The sequence below is a fragment of the Anoplolepis gracilipes genome, unplaced genomic scaffold (assembly GCF_047496725.1).
Source record: "Anoplolepis gracilipes unplaced genomic scaffold, ASM4749672v1 Contig20, whole genome shotgun sequence".
Taxonomy (NCBI): Eukaryota; Metazoa; Arthropoda; class Insecta; order Hymenoptera; family Formicidae; genus Anoplolepis; species Anoplolepis gracilipes.
In genome coordinates, this window is record NW_027328668.1 from 24309 (window position 1) to 34744 (window position 10436).

General features: G+C 26.8%; 1 long non-coding RNA gene across 1 annotated transcript; it reads right to left on the reverse strand.

Annotated features, from left to right (window-relative positions):
- Positions 1–3975: 3975 nt before the first annotated feature.
- LOC140675654 (uncharacterized) lies at positions 3976–9084 on the reverse strand. Its single transcript, XR_012048423.1, has 3 exons — positions 8438–9084; positions 5577–5773; positions 3976–4872 (listed from the first exon to the last, which is right to left on the reverse strand). It is a non-coding gene; the product is annotated as an uncharacterized lncRNA (long non-coding RNA).
- Positions 9085–10436: the final 1352 nt, after the last annotated feature.

The following is a 10436-nucleotide window of genomic DNA, read 5'->3' on the forward strand; positions in this document are numbered from 1 at the left end:
TTGGAAATAATGTTATTTTATAAAGCAATATAAAAAAATAGATAGCTAGATTTTGATTATATGTACAAAGATTTTGATTTGCGTTATATCATAAGCTTATGTTATGACTATATTCTCTTTTTTTGCTGATATTTAAGAAAATTTCGCTATGTATTTAATAAAACGTATTAGCTGGAGAATAAAAGATACTTGATAAATAAAAAGAAGTCAAAGAAATTTTTAAGAAGGAGATTTGTAGTTTTTTTAATACAAATTAATCCAATAATTAAAATATAATTTATATAATATATATATATATATATATAACTTTAATAGAAAATTTCAGGAATTAATGTTATTTATATTCTTTAATAGTATTTATTCTTTTTTTTAAAATGGTATTTTATTTATGTGGAAAATTTGATTTTTAACAATTATAAGAAAATAACCTAAGTAGATAATATTTTTAATATTTTTGTAATGTCTTAGTATTGTAACTAATTAAACATAAATGTTTTTTATTACATTGTTATTGTAAATAGTAAAATTATAAATTGAAGTAATATAAGCATGTTGCACATATTATTAACAATTTTTCGCCTATAACTTCATGATGCAATAAATTACAATAACTAATGCTATTATATTTAAATAAATATTTTACTTGAATAAAAACCAGTTTACATTAAATCATTTCACAATTAAATCACACTAAATTGAAAAATATTATAAAAATATTATAAAATTATATTTTATTTGCAATTGAGCTTCGTTAACTATATAAGAAAATTCAATAATAAAATTTCAAAATAAATAAAATAAACAAAAAAAAAATTATTTACATTTTTTCCAAATGTAGTGATTTTCTACTCAATTAACTATTAAATTTAATTTATCATTGAGATTTTCCATTACAATCATTGTCAGAAAAATTTAAATCAGTATTCAATAAGTTTAATGCGATGTAAAATTTAATTAAAAATCTGTAATTAAAAAATAATAAAATGCAATGTAACTCGAAATATTTAAGCTTTTGTTGATTTAGAAAAATATGAATAATAGCATGTGCTTCTTGTTTTTCTCATTATCATGATCGTGTTAAATACAATTGCTTTAAAAGGATATGAGAAATATGATAATATATCAAACAAATTGCACTCACCAATATAAGAATAATGTGGTGCAAAACGAGATGTATGTCGCCGTGGTGTATCCTTCGTTATATGTCGTCACGTAGTGCATCTTTTATTCACACTAGACACCACAAGCGCGCGCTACGCGCGCGCTATTCATTGTGCATTTACGCTATAAATTTGAATATTTTTGAAAAAGAGAGTGTGTGCGTGTGTGCGTGCGTGCGTGCGTGTGTGTGAGAGGGAGGGGGGAGAGAGAGAGAGAGAGTGTGCGTGTGTGTAATTATTATATAATTATTTTATTATTAAATATTAGTATTTATTTAACGTTTTTATAAAATTCCTAAGAAAAACTAAGTAACTCCTTGATCTGTGTAAGAATCTTTGTAAAAAAGTATCTTTTATCCAAAGATAAATTGTTTTATATATTATTATATATATTATTATATATATTATTTATATGAATTAGTTTATGCATATTTATTATATGTATATATAATATTATATATTATTTAAAATGTATATAATAATATATGAGTGTCTGAGACACCTCTTTTATCTCAGAAACAAAGCATTTTAAAGAAAAAGAGTTTTTATAAAACAAATTGATTTGTCTCATTATTCTATGCATAAAAGTATTAACGTAAGATTATCGAAATTTATATGTATAAATTTAACAATATGATTGTATGTAATATTAAAAAGAATAAGATTAAATATTATTAATAAGATTAAATTTCATTAATTTTATTTTAAATAATATTTAAATTATTACTTTATTAACTAATTATTTAATTAATATTGTATCTTATTTTTTATCTTCTCTGGCTTCTTTTCTATTTATTCCTTATTTTCTTTTATTCCTTTTTTTCTTATTGCAATTTTCGCCTTCTTTAATTTTAAATAAAATATTCTTTTTTTTTCTTTTCTCTCTTACCTTTGTCTATTATTTTTCTTCTTTTTTGTACTGTAAATACAACATTTTTTATATATTATTAATAGTAATGTTATTACCTAATAATATCTTCCTTTTTTCATGCTCTCTCTCCCTCTCTCTCTCTCTCTCTCTCTCTCTCTCTCTCTTTCTCTTTCTTTCTCTCTGTCTTCTTGTCTTTTCCTTTTCTCTTATTTCTCGTCTTAATTTCTTAATTTCTCTTTCTCTATTAAAATACACAAAGCAATTGTCAAAATTTGCAGTTTTGACAGCTGCAAAAGCGAATGAAGCATGTCACAGCAGACGAAATGTTTGACAACCAAGAACCAATCGGCATCGCGGAAAAGAGGCAACAATACACTTCGAGATATTCGAGAAGACTTCGAGAATTGAGAAAATACCGTAACATGCCTTTTTTACTAAAGGGACAAGCTCGCAGCGCGCGCTAACGCGCGCGCATTTCATGGACATTCTTAAGAATTTAACTGATTTACTCTGTCAAAAAATATTAATAAATTTCAATTAATTTTAAAGTATTATAATATATTATTTACAACATATTATTATTTTAAAATTCAATTAACAAATTAATATTTATTTCAATTTTGACACTTATTAACTGATTAAAACGTTAATTTATTAAATTAAGTTTTAAAATATTAACATGTTATAAAATTAAAATAATGTTTTAATTAATAATATTCTAACTTTGATTAATACTTTTTGACAAAAATTCATTGTTTAAATTATTAATTGTCTAATTTAATTTTAAAATACTAATATTTATAAAAATTAACATATTTAAAAAATTTAAAATATTTATAAAAATTAACTTTGGCAGCAAATTATGTGTATTAAAATGAAAATTATAATTTATGTTATAAGATATTTTCTTTTAATTTTAAAAGTATAAGTAAATATTAATAATTTTAAATAATTAAAATAATATAAACAAACAATAATAACCATTGATAATCTTTAATCTTTAATTAAATCAAGCATTTGAGACAAAAATTCTGTCAATTTGCTTCTACCTTGTCATTTTTTACATTATTATAACATAATTATACATCAATCATTTGTTTATAACATTTTATTATTAATCAAATATTTCCTTATAAACATAATTTTTTATTTTTTTAGACAGATTATCATCCTTTAAATAAACTTTCAATGATTCCCAAGAGTGAACTCGTGAAAATGCAACATAAGGTGACCATGACTAAAAAACATCTTTTCGAAGATCTATTACAATTTTATTAAAAGTTTGTCCTTGTGATTTATTTATAGTCATAGCAAATGCCAATTTCACTGGAAATTGTTTTCTTTTAAAAGTAAATGGGTACACATTTTCGCAATACAAAGTAATACGATTAATGAAGACAATTTCCCCAGTCTTATTACCTGTTAAAATGTCACAACGCAATAAATTATTATCTAAATCTAAAACTAATAATCTAGTACCATTGCATAAACCTTCATTGATGCTAAGATTTCTAATAAGCATAACAATAATGTATTTTCTTAAGCGTAATTCATGAGGTGGAAGACACGTTGGATTTAAAGAGTTAAGATATTCTATCGGAATTATTTCATAAATATCTTTATTATCTCCAGTCGTTTCAGGAGTATCTATACTTGTATAAACTCTTTCCATCGTTTTATCTAATAAACTTACTACTTTTTCATTTATTTCATCAACATCGACATTTCTTGCAGATAATATAACGTAATTAGTCATACTTTTATATTGTTTACGTTTTATAATGTCTCCGTACATGTCTTTAACTATATCCAAATCTGCGTTTGCTATACATTTTTCTGGAATATGAACATTATCTGAGTAATCATTTAAAGAACCATTACCTAAGTTTATTAAAAACTGTACAAATTCTTTTTTTTATAGTAAAGTTCTCATATTTTGTGTCAATGAAAATATTTTAAATTGTTTCCATAGAGTACTAAATTTTATCAATAAATTTATAATTTCACAACGCGTAGCTCTTTCTTTTATAGGTAATAATTGTCTAAAATCTCCACCAAGAAGAACAATTTTACCACCAAAATATAAATTATTTTGCATTATATCGCGTAACGTTCGATCCATTATTTCTAATATATAGCGTAGTGCCATAGAAGCTTCATCTATAATAAAAACATTTACAAGTTTTAAATTTTCAGCTTCTTTAGATTGTACTTTAATGTTTGATGTAGAATCGGTGAAAAGAGGTACAGGTAATCCAAAAACTTTATGTATTGTTTTCCCATTTGGAAGTAATGTTGCAGCAATACCGGTAAATGCCATTGTATTAATTATTTTTCCTCTACTTTTAAGTAGATAATACAAGGTTGTATAAATGAAAGTTTTACCAGATCCACCAGGACCATCAATGTAAAAACAGTTATCACTATTATTACTTGTTGTTGCTATTAAAATAGTATCAACAATTTCTTTTTGTTCTTTATTTAATTGTTCATATTGTCGCATACCTATCGATGTATCTTTTTCAATCATTTCTTCGTCGTTTGTTTCTTGTTACTCCATTTCTTGTTCCATTTCAGGAAAATTAGCAACATTTGATCCTTCCATTTGAAGCAAATTAATAATATAAGTATAAGCTTTCTTTATTCCTGTTATAGGTCCAAATCGTCTTGTATAATCTTCCGACATATCTTTTTTAAACTCCCATAATTTTTTCGGATGAACTGGTTGGCAATGAATCAAAATTCGTACAAACAAATTACGAAGTCGTTTTGGCATCATCCAAACTTTTGCTTCATTCATTGCACGATACCATTCTTCATCATCTTCTATGAGTCCTAATGCTAAACATGCGTCGGTAAAAGTTTGATGTATCTTATTATTAACTGTTCTTAATTCTTAAAAATTTGTAGCCCCTTTAACATGTAGTAAAAGTATACGTAAATGAAACAACTCTAGCTGAGACGGACTGATGGAATACATACGACCGATACAATTAAAATATCTTTGACGTTTTTCCCAGTGATTAATAGTTCTACCATTAATTGTAACTTTTTTAAATACATAATGAGATGGAATATCACTATATAAATATTGTTTCGCTTCTTTATCTCGAGCATTTAACTCAAAATAATCTAACAACATTGTTACTTGTTCTACAGCAGATCTTAATGTATCATTATTAATACTATCATCGATTATTACATTATGTTCGTTTGGTAAATGAACCGGTAAACGAAATATAGCGTGACTTTTTTCTTGTAAAGGTTTGCTCAAAATACACCAACATGCTTCTACAGGCCCGACATATCGAGCTTCAATAAATTTCAATTTTACGTTTATTATTTATTTATTTTACATTTATTTCAACTTTTATAGAACATGATAAAATTATTCTTTTATATTTTATAATCTGTATTCCATTAAAATTTAATCTTTTTATACTAATTCTAATATATTACTAATTAATAATGATTTAAAAATGAAAGAGTAAAAAAATAAAATTTATATCATTCAATCTTAAAAGTAATATAAATGTATAAATTACCTTGAAATTACTTCAAGACTCATCCAATATAAGGTTCCTATAAGAAATTTTCGCTTTGATAATTCTTGAGATTTTAGCACAGAAACCGAAATCTGACAGTTCTACTTGCCATGTGCCATATGTCTTTGTGAAACTGAACTTGTGTAATAACATATTTTGGTTTACTTGATGTTTTCTCGATGCCTCTACAACTGAACCTATAAATTAAATATTGTCATTACATTAATTATAATGTATATAATGTAATAAATGTGTCATATATTTGTTAAACATATGTCCTACTATTCTTAAAATAGAAGAAAGCTAATGTTACAGTTCCCATCAAATTTTTTAAAATATTTGTTTAGATTGTATGTCTTAATTAATTTATGGAAAAAAATTATAAATGCTTTTTAAATTATACACATTCGTTAAAATTAAATATTATAATAATAATAGTACATTAATATTAAATAAATTATATATGCATTGATTTAGAAGTTTCCATTGTTTTTTTAGATATGACTGGAGATTGATGAATTTTCAGACATATTATATGCCTAAGGATATTTATTAATGTTATGTCAACTTAATTGGGTCAACGGTCTTAGCAAAGCTATGAATTTGTATAATAACACATTTTAGTTTATTTGATGTTTTCTCGATACTTCCACAACTAAATCTTATAAATTAAATATTATCATTAGATTAATTATAATTTATGTAATGTAATAAATGTATTATATATCTGTTAAACATATATCCTACTTTTTTTTAAAGAGAAGAAAACTAATGTTACAATTTACATTTTAAGTTTTAAAATATGCATTTAGGTTGTATATTTTTTTTTGTCTAAATTAATTTAATTTAATGATAAATTTGGTATATTTGATCCGGAATGAGTTAAATTTGACCATGATTGCATATTAGGATTATGATTTTAAAAGTTTGGAATTATGTTCTGTATGCTGGAACTTACTCCACTGCCAACACACGCAGAATTCTGTCTCAACTTATCATTGTAGTTACATGGTTTATTAAAATTTATGAAACTTTGATTAATATTTGAAGGTATCTCCTGGCCTTCAAGGACGGATGGATTACTTGCATGCTTGCAAATGTATGACGTGACTATAATAATGTTATAATCTTTAATTTCATATAAAAAATAATACAAGACATCAAAAGATTATCCTTAACAAAAATTTGAAGCTACTTAATTTATTTAATAATATTGTTACAACAATAAACTTTAAGTTATTGCTGTATATTAACAATAACATACCTCTCCTGAGTCGAGGTTAGGTGGACTCGAAGAGTGTAAAAAATTGTAACACCTACCATGCGACGACGCAATTTCTGAGAAACGCGGCTCCATCGAGACTCGCCCGCCCTGGCTTAAGTGTCGCACGCAGAGATCTCCTCGTGGAAACTCTAAGAACGAGACACGATGCGCGAGTAGACGAGACAGCGGCGAAGTTCGTTGCCGTCCTTGGACGAGTTTAGACGTGTCTTCTTGCGCTGTTACGCATTATATTTTTTAGTATATAGATGATATAAAATAAAAAAATTTAGAATATAATATAAATTTTCTTTTACCCGTTAATAGCTATAAGACGTACATATATTCGTCAGGGCCAAAATCAATAGAAGAAGACAGCGGCAAACACAGACGAGGCCTATATACGCCATTTTCTTCTTCTTCTACTGATTTATAGCATATAGCTCTTAGCCGGTCTACCTACTTTGTGGTTAGATTGAAATGATAAGAGAATTAAAATAATGAAAGTAAATATATGTATAAGTACGTGAAATAGTAATGGAAGAATTATAATAATTTAAAAAATATAAAAGTTACTTACAATTAATCCAAAAAAATAACGCGTAAAAGCGCATAAGAAACACGTCCGCACTCGTCCAAGGACGGAAAACGGAAACGAACGAAAATTCATCATTCATCCATTTCTGACAAATCGCACACCAGCGAACCGTGCGACGAAACTCACGAATCTTTCGGGCGTATAGAGCCTCTTAGGAAGAGAGTGGCAAACTCACGCAATAACGTAACCTCTCTATTTGATTTTTATATAAAATAAATACAAAGCTGCAAATATTAATATTATTTTCAGTTTTTCGTGTTTCGTGCACATTATAAAATGCTCAGTAAAAGCTTTAACGCCTCTATCCAATCAGAAGAAATGAAGGATTACATAATTGAGTTTGCTACTCTTTTCCTATATAAGTCTCTAACCGGTTATGTTCCAACTTCTTCGTATTTTCTAATTTTAAAACTTTCTTCTTTCTATATATTCTCTCTTCTTCTTCTTATTTATTTCTATTGTTTATTCTTCTTCTCTTCTTTAACTTTAAAGAAGTTAATTTAATAATATTTAAATATTTAATATATATACATATATATAAATATATATCAATATTATAAATTAGAGATTAAAGTGTGAATAAATTGAATAATTTTGGCTAGTCAGGTCGTTTTAATTAACCCGTTGTTTATATATCAATATTATTATCTAATATTATATTATTTGTATCTAATACTCTCCCTCCCTCTCTCCCTCCCTCCCTCTTGCCTTCCCTCTCTCCCTCCCTCTATCCCTCTCCCCCTCCCTCCCCCTCCCTCCCCCTCCCCCTCTCTCTCTCTCTCTCTCTCTCTCTCTCTCTCTTTCTCTCTCTCTCCTTTTCTTATCTTTTCTTTTAACGGTTCGTGTAAAATAAATATTATTATATATCATCACCTAAAAAAATTAATATTTTTCTTTTACACTATTTAACAATAACTGAACACACGAAACATACAACAACTATTAATTATTATAATTATTTTTACACATAATATAATATATATTGTATATATATATACTTACTTCTTTTCATTCATCGTCACTGCTTCATCCTATTGATAAATTTGCCTTCTCTTATAAATATTTTCTACTAAATCTTCTGTGATACGACACAATAATAATAAGCTTATAAGAAATATAAATACCGCGATCATCACAACATTTAACCTTTATCACTGTCATAAATCGACACGATACACGAACCGTCTTTATCATAACCGCGATCAAGTCCACCTTGTACCTATATCGAATCGACCGCCAATCACGTACACGGAAAAGCGGCAACAATTACAAGCGATATAACAGGCACTTCAAGTTAGGTTACAAATGACTTTTTTTATAAAGGATTCGCTGCAGGAAAACAAGAGAAAGTCAATCTTTAGATTTTTCGCAAAACAACAATTTTCACTTATCATCAATCATCACTCAGCTTTAATAGCTTTAATCTTATAGTTATCTAAATCTTGACACTATTTACACTTTTAAGATGAAAAATAACGCACGTACAATTTATGTTTCGTAGATTCTGGCGTATTGAAAGATGAAACTTAACGAACAGATGCGCATCAAGATATTGTTCTAACGATAAATGCGCGCTTGCGCATATATATTTAAGATAATCACAACCACAGAGCTTATGCTAATGGAGGGGCCTTGCCTACTGTCGAACATAGGAGAATCTACTGAAGAAAGATCGACAAAAAGAGTATTTTATCTTTCTTTCTGTAATCTCCAATTTCGGATTGTTTTCATAAGAAAAAAAAGGATAGCCTATTTAGGAGGACGACCACAGTATAGATCTGTCATTGTTTATCATCCAATATTTCCTGCTTTCTCTGTCTTATTTCAGTACGCTAGGACTGCTCTATTAATATAACCCAGTAAACACTGTTTATTGCAGCAATATAACGTAGAAGTAACAATAAATATAATGCAACTTATATCATATATAACTTATATATCATATGTACTATTATGTAATGTTATAGTGGTTATTACATGTATTAAATATTACTGCAATGTAACATTGTTATCTGAATGTTATATAATTTTTTCTGTATATAATATACATATAATTTGATTACAAAACATTATTATTATATTAATTATATTTTTATTGATGAAAATTATGTTACAATAATTTAAAGAAAAGTTTCAAAGAATTGTTTTTCGTTGAATTAAATACAGTTAATTAGATTTTAGAAAATTAAATACATATATACAAGGTGGGCCAAATAACCTGTGATAGGCTATTTTCTCCGGAACTATTGGAGATATAGACTTGAATTTTTTTATATTAAATGGCACATGGGGGCTGAATACTTGGCGCATAAGAAAATTTTTTGGGGGGACTTTTAGGGAGACAAAAAGAAGGCATTTGTTCGGTATTGAGAAGGTAATTTCTTACAATCAGTATTACAATGGAAATTCTGTCACAGATTAGACGTGAAATTTGATGTCCGAAACAATCTTCGCAAACGCATTAACATGTGTTTAGAAGCTCGTGGACACCATTTTGAACATTTAATAAAGTGACTCCATGTAAATACTGTCAATTTACATTGTACATTTATTTCTCTAGTTACTCTACATTAAGCGCAAATTTGTTATTATTTGGTAAGAAATTACCTTCTCAATGCCGAACATGTTTGTAAACAAGGTTGAAATAAATTAGAGTACATCAATAAATGTATCAAATTAATAATAAATGTAAATCAAATTGAAATCTTTCAGAACTCCTTAACAGTACAAAAAAATGTTTCAAGTAAATGTTGTTAATTTGATGAAAGCTACCCGAATATTTTAAAAAATGTACCTCATTCAATTAAAAAAATAAGGGGTACTTCTTTTTGTCCCCCTAAAAGTCCCTCCAAAAAATTTTCCTATGCGCCAAGTAATCAGCCCCCATGTGCCATTTAATGTAAAAAAAAATTCAAGTCCATATCTCCAATAGTTTCAGAGAAAATAGTATATTACAGGTTATTTGGTCCACCCTGTATATGTATATACATCTTCAATTTCT